This window comes from Protopterus annectens, chromosome 10.part0 (genome assembly GCF_019279795.1).
Source record: "Protopterus annectens isolate FY-2018-M chromosome 10.part0, PAN1.0, whole genome shotgun sequence".
NCBI lineage: Eukaryota > Metazoa > Chordata > Ceratodontiformes > Protopteridae > Protopterus > Protopterus annectens.
In genome coordinates, this window is record NC_056744.1 from 1,608,554,774 (window position 1) to 1,608,565,373 (window position 10,600).

The following is a 10,600-nucleotide window of genomic DNA, read 5'->3' on the forward strand; positions in this document are numbered from 1 at the left end:
TCTTTCCTTGGTCTCCTCCTCTTTAACATTCTCACCAACACCCTGCACACATCCACAAAATAGGCCTCCCTGATACAGTATGCAGATGACTCCATACTCATTTGCACATCTGACAACATGGCACACCTCCAAAACTTTACTCAGGAAGCTTTAACAGCAACTGAAACATGGCTTTGTAACTCACAACATATGCTCAACCCTAAAAAGAACAACTACTACTTTTTCCCCAACAAAATTTAAAGTCCTCTCTCTTGATAATACAACCATTGAAGTCACTTCTCATAGTACATTATTAGGGATGACACTTGATAATTTTAAATTTGATTTGCATATACAAAACTGCATAAGAAAAACTCATCAAAAATGAGGAATGTTTTAGAGAGCCAAAAACTTTCTCACCGACACAACTAAAGCTACACTTACCACTACTTATCTCCTCCCCAGACTTCTTTATGATGTTCCTATGCTTACTAATCTTCAGGCATCGCAAAAATCAAAACTTGAGCAATGCTATTAACAAACTTGCTAACTTTGCAGCAAATAGCCCTTTCAGAACCCATCATGGTATGGCATTAAAATGCCTAAATTGGTTAGAACTACCCTATCAACTAACACATACACAGCTTCTTACCACCTATAAAACTATCTGTAATACATCTGCTTGTCCAGCACCAATAACATTCTACACAACTATGTTCCTAGTGGGTCATTACGATCCAGTCACTAAAAACTCCTCTCTGTCAACTTACCTGGCAGATCTGCTGGGCGTTGTCTGTATTCTTACCATGTTGTTAAGGTCTGGAACTCCTTAACTCTAGCCATCAAGTCAATATCCTCCCTCCCAGCCTTCAAAACCATTCTGAAAGACTTTCTAGTCAAAAGCTGGCTCTGTTCTTGCTCAACACCAGGATAAACTATATCCTTAAATGTGAACAAATGCCTATTCATACCTTACATTTCCTTTCTCTCCCTTCTTTACTCACTTCCGCACTTCTATCAATTTCTGTAACCTAACTTTCTCTCTAAATACACTATAAACCTGCTTTTCTCTCACTTAAATGTGCAGTTTCTGTTTGTGTTATACGAACTTACCTTTACTTTCTTTATAAACAAGCTAACATTTCTCTAACTGTTAAATCGTTATATAATTTGTATCTACTCTTAACCAATGTTTTCATATCTAATTTGGTATATGTATTTAAACTGTATTTGTTTTTTGAATTATTTTTGATGTCTATAAAACTATTACTCTTACAATGTTTTGTAATACTTGGATATTTTCTCCCAGGCCTCCACTAAAAATGGGCTCCTAACCAATCAGACTTTCCTGGTAATCAAATGTTGATAAATAAATAAATGATAAGTGCATCAGTACGCCTTTTTATAGAATTTCCCTTCCTTCCCTACAGTATGAAGCTGCCCTGTTCCCTCTGCCCTTGGGATGGAATCTAGGATGCCTGCATTCCAGAATGAATTGCTTCCTCTGCCAACAACATGCAGCACAAAGTATTTCATTATTTAGCTTTTCTGTTAATGTCTTTATCTAGCTGTCTATCTACCTATCTAAGATTTATTAATGGGGTAAGTGGATTAGAACCTGAGCCACAAGGGCAAATGCCACTATATATAATTCCATGTTCACACACCCAGGAATTAAGTAGTAACATTAGTCCTGCAGAGGAGGGAGCACACACACACACACACACACATATATATATATATATATATATATATATATATATATATATATATATATATATATTGTGTGTGTGTGTGTGTGTGTAAAAGGGAAAACTCACACTAATGGAGTCAGAACATGCACGTTCCACACAAACAGTAACCAGAAGTCAGGATGAACTCAAACACTTGAATGGTGAATCTAAGACCTTAACACTGAGCCAACATGCTGCCTTTGCATTCTAAAAGGCTCTGGGTATTCTACCCACTGCCAAAATCTGGATTACTCAGAATTAGATTGTACCACTCCTGTTTTGTATGCGAGTGGAATATCCCTGGACAAAAATCTATCACGACCCTATTAAAAATGGTTAGCGCAAAAAACATCATATTACCTCTTGATTTTTACTTTTTTGCATATATCATCATGCCATATTATTGCTGAATTCAGGACAAGCAAGTGCAAGTGTCATCTGTTGGGGCTGTATAGTCAAGTTTTTCTTAGGATGGGTCACACCAGGCCTAATCCTGGAACTTGTCTTACATGGCTAACGAGAATCGTACCCAAAAATATATTGTGTACAGTCAAGTGAAGGAGAGACATGATGAAAATGAAAAGTGGCAAAATAATATAACTGCACCATTAGATGAAGCTGCACCGTATACATTGACAGCAGCACAAGGCATTGTCATATCATGGGCCAAGGCTCCAGGGAGTGCAACATGACAGGTAACAAAGGAAGATGGGTGTAACATCTGTTTTGTCATGGGCACTGAGGCAAGCTGCTGGATGTTTATTCATATTTCAAGGGATTCAGTATTCTGACTTTACCTTACTGTACACTAAACAAAACAGCAAAATGAGGAAATAAGTCAATAGTGTTCATATCAGAATAAAAACAGATAACCAAGCCACAACTGAAGGACTGAGAAGGCGATACATTTCACTTCTAAGCCAAAGATGAAAGAGTTTGAAAATGGAATTAAATTTCTGAAGGATCCAAGAAACACACAAGCTTCAGGTTTAAAAAAGAAATCATAGCTAAAGTTTTAGGAAAGAGAGAGAGAAAGGAATACAAAGAAATCAGCCAAAACCAGCACTTCGGTTTTAATAAATTGTGCTACAGTACGCTCTTTCAGTGTATAGCCAACATTCCCAGTTATAACGGATAATAATGTATGAAGGAGGCCTAGCAAGCTGTTGCATGACTAATATCTGAATTAACACAAAGATGCCAATATCGCTTTTGGGGAAGAATAGCACAGGGTATTCAAGTGTTGCACACATGATAATGGGCAAATCATGATAAAGTATCTCTCCAAACCCTGAAACATAAACTGCAGACTACAAGTGCTAAATGATATCGAACACAGACAAGCAGCATGAATAGGCAGGTGAAAGCTGAGAGAGCATGTACACAAAACTGCATGTGTACAATTATTCAGGTGAAGTTGGTAGAAGGCTATGGACTTGTTAGTTTGAATGCACCAGTCTCTTACTAATGTGATACTTTTAGAGTGGGATAACAATGACTGAACTGTAGTGTGCACCTGGGATAACAATGACTGAATTATAGTGTGTACCTGGGATAATGATGACTGTACTGAAGTGTGTACCTGGGGTAACAATAACTGTACTGTAGTCTGTACCTGGGATAACAATGACTGTACTGTAGTGTGTACATGGGATAACAATATCTGTACCATAGCGTGTACCTAGGATGATGATGACTGTACTATAGTGTGCACCTGGGATAATGATGACTGTACTGTGGTGTGTACCTGAGATGACGTTTGTATTGTACCGTGTACCTGGGATAACAATGACTGTACTGTAGTGTGTTGTACCTTAGAGAACGATGTTTATATTGTAGTGTGTACCTGCGATAAAGATGACTGTACTGCAGTGTGTACCTAGGATAATGATCACTGTACTGTAGTGTGCACCTGGGATAATGATGTCTGTACTGTAGTGTGTACATGGGATAAGTGATGACTGTACTGTAGTGTGTACCTGGGATAATGATGACTGTACTGTAACATGTACCTGGGATAGCGATGTCTGCACTGTAGTGTGTACCTGGGATAATGATGACTGTACTGTAGTGTGCACCTGGGATAACAATGATTGTACTGAACTGTGTACCTGGGATAATGACTGTACTGTAATGGTGACTGTACTGTAGTGTGTGTACCTGAGATAATGATGTTTGTACTGCAGTGTGTACATTGGTTAACGATGTCTGTACTGAAGTGTGTACCTGGGATAATGATGACTGTACTGTAGTGTGTGCCTGGGATAATGATGACTGTACTGTGGTGTGTGCCAGGGATAATGATGACTATATTGTAGTGTGTACTTGGGATAACAATGTTTGTATTGCAGTGTGTACCTGGGATAACTATATCTGCACTGTAGTGTGTACCTGGGATAATGATGACTGTACTGTAGTGTGTTACCTGAGATAAGAATGTCTGTACTGCAGTGTGTACCTTGGATAAGTGTGTACCTGGGATAATGATGACTGTACTGTAGTGTGTGCCTGGGATAATGATGACTGTACTGTGGTGTGTGCCAGGGATAATGATGACTATATTGTAGTGTGTACTTGGGATAACAATGTTTGTATTGCAGTGTGTACCTGGGATAACTATATCTGCACTGTAGTGTGTACCTGGGATAATGATGACTGTACTGTAGTGTGTACCTGAGATAAGAATGTCTGTACTGCAGTGTGTACCTTGGATAATGATGTCTGTACTGTAGTGTGTGCCTGGGATAACAATGACTGCACTGTAGTGTGCACCTGGATTAATGATGACTGTACTGTAGTGTGTGCCTGGGATAACGATGACTGTACTCTAGTGTGTACCTGGATTAATGATGACTGTACTGTAGTGTGTACCTGGGACAACAATGTCTGTACTGTAGCGTGTGCTTGGGATAATGATTACTGTATTGTAGTGTGTACTTGGGATAACTATGTTTGTATTGTAGTGTGTACCTGGGATAATGATATCTGTACTGTAGTGTGTTCCTGGGATAATGATGACTGTGCTGTAGTCTGTACCTTGGATAATGATGACTGTACTGTAATGTGTAACTGGATGTCTGTACTGCAGTGTGAACCTAGGATAATGATGTCTGTACTGTAGTGTGTACCTGAGATAACGTTTGTACCACAGTGTGTAGCTTGGATAATGATGACTGTACTGTAGTGTGTTCCTGGGATAATGATGACTGTACTGTAGTGTGTGCCTGGGATAAGAATGTCTGTACTGCAGTGTGTACCTGGGATAACGATGACTGTACTGCAGTGTGAATCTGGAATAGACATCAAAGGATGTGCTATGGAGGAAAGTGGCAGCAACTATGTGGAGAAGCAGGGTCTATATTACAACGTTAACTCACAGGAATCTGAACATTGTAACAGGTACACACTACACTTCCTTGTTTCACTTGAAAGAAAGTTACTGTTTGTCGTTTTTGCATTTAGTTACTTGTAACACATTGCACTCAAGTTACCTGGCACTTGCTCACTAAAGCAATTATATAAGTCAGCACTAAAAATTAAAAGCACTACACCCTCACTCCCCACTGGCCCTTGTTTTCAATTAAGGATTTCCCAATATTATTCTAGCATGTCCAAAGGTCAGTTGTCAATCTCCTCTCCGGTCCAGCTGGTGAATCTGGGAATCTTGAGGCAATGTTATAACTGCCTCATGTACACAGACAACCCTCTCCTCCTCCCACATAACACAAATACTTGTGAGAGATGCAGCTATTTAGTCAAACTGGAGGCTGAGCTCTCTCAACTCAGGACTGGCAAGACCAGACAGGAGGAGAAGGCAACTACACACACCACAAAACCAGCCTCACATAATGCTACCACTCCACTGAATCAAACACATAAACACACAAAGACATACTCGGAGGCTCTGAGTAAAAATTTACCTAAACAGCAGAGGCCTCCAAAGCAGACACCCAAACAACTGCTGCCTCAAGACACCCCACAAGCAACACATAAACCACAAAAGCAGTGTGCAAAGCAGTCACAGCCCTTAAGGCCAAATACAACACCAAACATACTTGTCATAGGTGACTCCATAGTCAGACACACTGACGTCCCACTCACCAGGCTGTACAAGGAGAGGGTCACAGTAAGCTGCCTATCAGGCGCTAGAATCCGCCACATAACACAAGCACTCGGGTCACTCCACGGCACGTACAAATATGACACAGTCATTGTCCATGCTGGTGTGAACGACCTGAGACGTACCTCCCTGGACTACATGAAAAGAGACATAGAGGAGCTCTCTGATTATGTAGCCCAGGCAGGTATGACACTAACCCTGAGCAGTATCCTTCCTTCACCAAGAATGATGCCACAATATAGAGACAAGATGATCAGCTTTAACAATTGGCTTAATGTCTGGTGTCATTCAAAGGGGATCCAGTGTCTGTCTGCCTGGGATGACATGCTTGACAAGCCACGTAGCATCACAAGGGAGGGCTAGCACCTGTCACCCCTGGGATTCGGGATATTGGGTAAGGCTCATGGCACGCCCATAGTGCCTGGTTTAGGCAAGGCTCAAATTCTAAACCTACCACCCTAGAAAACAAAAATGGGAAGAAACTGAGGGTAATGCTGCTCAATGCCAGAAGTCTAAATCTCAAAATGCACGCACTCGAGGCCCTTCTCAGTATGGAGAACATCAATGTCTGTGCTGTAACTGAAACCTGGTTCAGGGCTCCTGAGAGCACCCCGGCACTATTAGGTTTTACCTCATATCATGCGTTCCAGCCCCAAAACCCGGACCACACCACAAAAGGAGGGGGTGTATCCATATTCATAAAGGATACCCACACCTCCAGGTTGGTGGCAACGCTGATAGCTTCGGAAACCATCCAGGTGCAACTAACCATAGGCAAAACTGCTCTACAAATTGTAGCATGCTACAGGCCACCCTCTCAAACTCAGGAACCCCACACAGCCTTCCTGAAGACACTGGAGGGTATAAATGTATCTCCAAACACCATCATATTGGGTGACTTCAACTACCTGAATATAGGACTGGGAACATTACTCAAGCCCTAACTTTCTAGCCCAATGGTTCCTGGAGTTCATAAATTCAAATGCCATGGAACAGCTAGTCACTGTTCCCACGAGAGGAGAAAATATACTAGATCTCATTGTCACAAACATGGGGACAAAATGCTCCACACCGGAAGTATATCCCTCATTGGTGAGATCTGATCATAAACTAATCTCACTGGAAATCCACATCTTGCCCCCACCCCAAACAAAAAAGACCATAGTGAAGAACTTCTCTAAAGCAAACTTCACACTACTCAAGACTGGTGTGGTATCCTTCAAGGCCCCTGAGCCAGAGGAAACCACAACCCAAGCTGCGGAAGCCCTTACAAATGCCTTCTATGAACACCTCCAGGACTGCATGGATCAGGCAAGCCCAAATAAAACCAAGACTCTTTCCACAAAGGGCAAACATCCAGTCTGGTGGACCCCAGCCATTAACAAACTTTACAATAAGAGGAGAAAGCTATTACATGATAGAACAAAATCCATAAAAGGGAAGTCACCCCTGATCATTATTAGTAAAAAATACGAGCACTCATAAAATCAACTAAGGCCAATTTTGAGAGAAAAATTGCCATGGATTCAAAGGACAATCATAAGGCCTTTTCAGCTATGTTAGGAACCTGGGTGGAAACTCCCAGATATGCTCAGAATTAGTCCAAAATGATACAAAAATCACTGAACCCACAGACATTGCCAACATACTGGCAGACAGGTTCAGTGCAAACTTCACCCCCTCTCCCCTAAAGGAGAGATAACTATCCCAGCCGAGTGTAGCCTCCCGGACATCTCAAATGCGCAGGTGAAAGCTGCTCTCTCTAAAGCTAAAAACACAGCATCAATGGGACCGGATGGTGTCCCCGGCTGTGTGCTACACGAGCTAAATGAGGAATTAAACCCGCACATAAGGCAGCTGTTTAATCTCAGCCTTACCACAGGATACGTGCCCAAGGAGTGGCGACGGCAACTGTGGTCCCACTCCACAAAGGCGGTGCCTCTATGGACCCTGGTAATTACCGCCCCATAAGCTTAACAAGTCTAGTCTGCAAAGCTATGGAGAGGATCATAATGGAGCTCATAAACAAAGATATAGGGGACTTGGAGACATTGGACCCGACCCAGTTTGGCTTTGTCAAGGGAAGATCATGCCTTTTGAACTTGGTTGACTTCTTCGAAACAGTCACCAAGGCCATTGATGAGGAAAGGCAGTCCATACAGCCTACCTTGACCTTGCAAAGGCTTTCGACACAATACCCCACTCGGGTATTGTAGAAAAACTTACCAGCTTAAATGTAAACCCATATGTCACAAGATGGGTTGCAAACTGGCTTAAGGACAGAACCCACAGGGTTAGAGTTGCTGGCGCTGTGTCAGACTCCAAGCCGGTCACAAGTGGTGTCCCACAGGGCTCGGTCCTTGGCCCCTATTGTTTGGCATCTACTTCTCAGAAGTACAGGCCAACATGGGAGGACTTTGGCTGACAAAGTTTGCAGACGACTGCAAACTGGGCACCATAGTGGAAAGTGCATCGGACACGGATATCCTTCAGAAGGGACTCACGGAAACAGATAGCTGGTGCCAGAGCCATGGCCTGAAGTTAAACGCCAAAAAATGTATAGTCATACCCTTCGGGAAAAACAAGGTAACCCCAAGCTACCATATAGGTGGCAATCCACTAAGCACAGAAGAGGTTATCAGGGACCTGGGGACCCAGGTTGACAGTGGCCTTTCTTTTGACACTCACATTGCTAAAGTGGTTAGAAAGACCTTCTACATTGCCCACCTGATCATGAAGGGATTCACATCCAGATCTAGTGAGGTCATTGTTCCCTGTACTCTTCACTTATCAGACCAATGATCGAGTACAATGCCCCATTCGGGATGTATCTCACCCGACATCTGCAGCAATTGGAGAGACCCCAAAGTTCCTCACCAAAAGGATAAAGGGACTCCAAAATCTGTCATATGCTGCCAGATTGAAGAAACTCCAGCTCTATTCAGTCGCATACCGTCTGCTCAGAGGTGACATGTGCCTGACATACAAGGCCATGTCCAACCCGAATTAATGGACATGCTCCACCTCAAAAATCCAAATCCACCAAAACCACTAGAGCAAGCGACTTAAACCTTAGCACGGATATAAATAGGACGTGCTGGAGGGATAGATTTATCACTCAGAGACTCCCTATGCTGTGGAATAAAATCCCGGTCCATGTGAGGCAGAGCACCTCGCTGACTCTGTTCAAGAGAAATCTAGACCTGTGGATGGGAGATCGTAGGTTTATCCCGGGAATCATCTCTGTGTCACTGCTGGACAGAGGCACAACAAACTAATGGGCACAGTATTTTTTCATATAAGGGGTGGCGTAAGCCACAAAAATTTGGGCTAGGCTTATAAATGCCTTAGGGCAGATAGCCTAGTATAAACCTATGAACCTATATCAAAATCGGTGGGCCGTTTTCGCAGCTTTGCTATTTCCACTGTGGTGCAATCTCGGAGTTGGTATATTTAAGTAGGGGGGTGGGGGCAAAGTCCCTCACATTAGTTTAAGTTTAAATTGTACATTTTTTTGTGTTTTTGTACTTTTTGGGTTTTGAACTTAACAGTTCGATATTACATCGTTTGAACTCCTGTGAGTTTGACAATGTAATATAGACCCGGAGAAGCATATGCTGTACTGATTTATCCCAGGATGTGAATGTATTACGTTAGAAGGTTATGCAGGTATGATTTCTCTTATTATGATTCAACTTGTTTTATGCTTTATTTTATAATTCATTTATACTCTGTTTTGGTGGATGGTCTACTGCAGTTTCAGTTTTTAAAAACATTTCAGTTGCTGTTGGCATGTGTCACTGCATCCACTCACCTTTCAAGACAGAACCCATGGATGTATTTGCAAGTAAACATAAATTACTGTTACTAACTGCACTGACTAAGCAAAAAATTCTCATAAAACCTTACTCCACAGTCCAAGTGTCCTCTTGAACATACATAATGACCATTTCATTGTTTCAAAACTATATCTGTAACCTAGTAGATAATCATTAATTTAGTAGGTAAAATAATAAGGCACAAATGTAGAATGGTGGATAAATTATCTGAACAGAGACAGTTAGAGAAATGGGGAACAATACAAAAATGAATCAAGAACAATGTAGTCTCAAGGTTATATCATATACATGAATTTAACTATTTTCTGATAAGTGTCATCTATGCCTGGCATCCTTTCATGCTTCACATCTCTTTGGTTAGAGAGAAATGTAAGTTTCAGAATAAAGAGAAACAGAACTACAGGCACAGTGTCTAAACTGCATCACTGCATGACTGAACACCTCAATACACATCACACTGGTTTCTGTGAATGTCATGCACCAGTTTCTCAAAGGTGACATCTGCAAGAAGACACAACACCCTCAAGGGTGAGTATACACTACTGTGAAAAAACTATCTGAAGTCAATTCACTGCCAAGATGGGAGACAGCAGAGCTGAAGCCTGGAGTCTCTTTCTGCTTTTCCAGTGATAACTGCTTTGTGTTACAGGACTTTGTATGAATATAAACACACACATGTGCAACCCCCCCATGCAGACATACACACGTATATGTATGCACATATACCAACCCACCCCACCCACACATATACATGCATGAATATGTACACACACACACACACACACACACACACACACACACACACACACACACACACACACACACACACACACACACACAAAGTGCAGGGTTTAAGTCTCACAAGGGATAATTAGCTAGGCTTAAAATGGCTGACAAGGGCAGTTAGCTTAGTACTAATCTATCTATAC

The 10,600-nt window shown here is 41.8% G+C and overlaps 1 protein-coding gene across 1 annotated transcript in view; it reads right to left on the reverse strand.

Moving 5' to 3' along the window:
• LOC122812865 (adapter molecule crk-like) overlaps positions 1–10,600 on the reverse strand; it is a 63,486-nt gene that overhangs the window by 52,078 nt on the left and 808 nt on the right. The gene's annotated exons all lie outside the window — the stretch shown is intronic.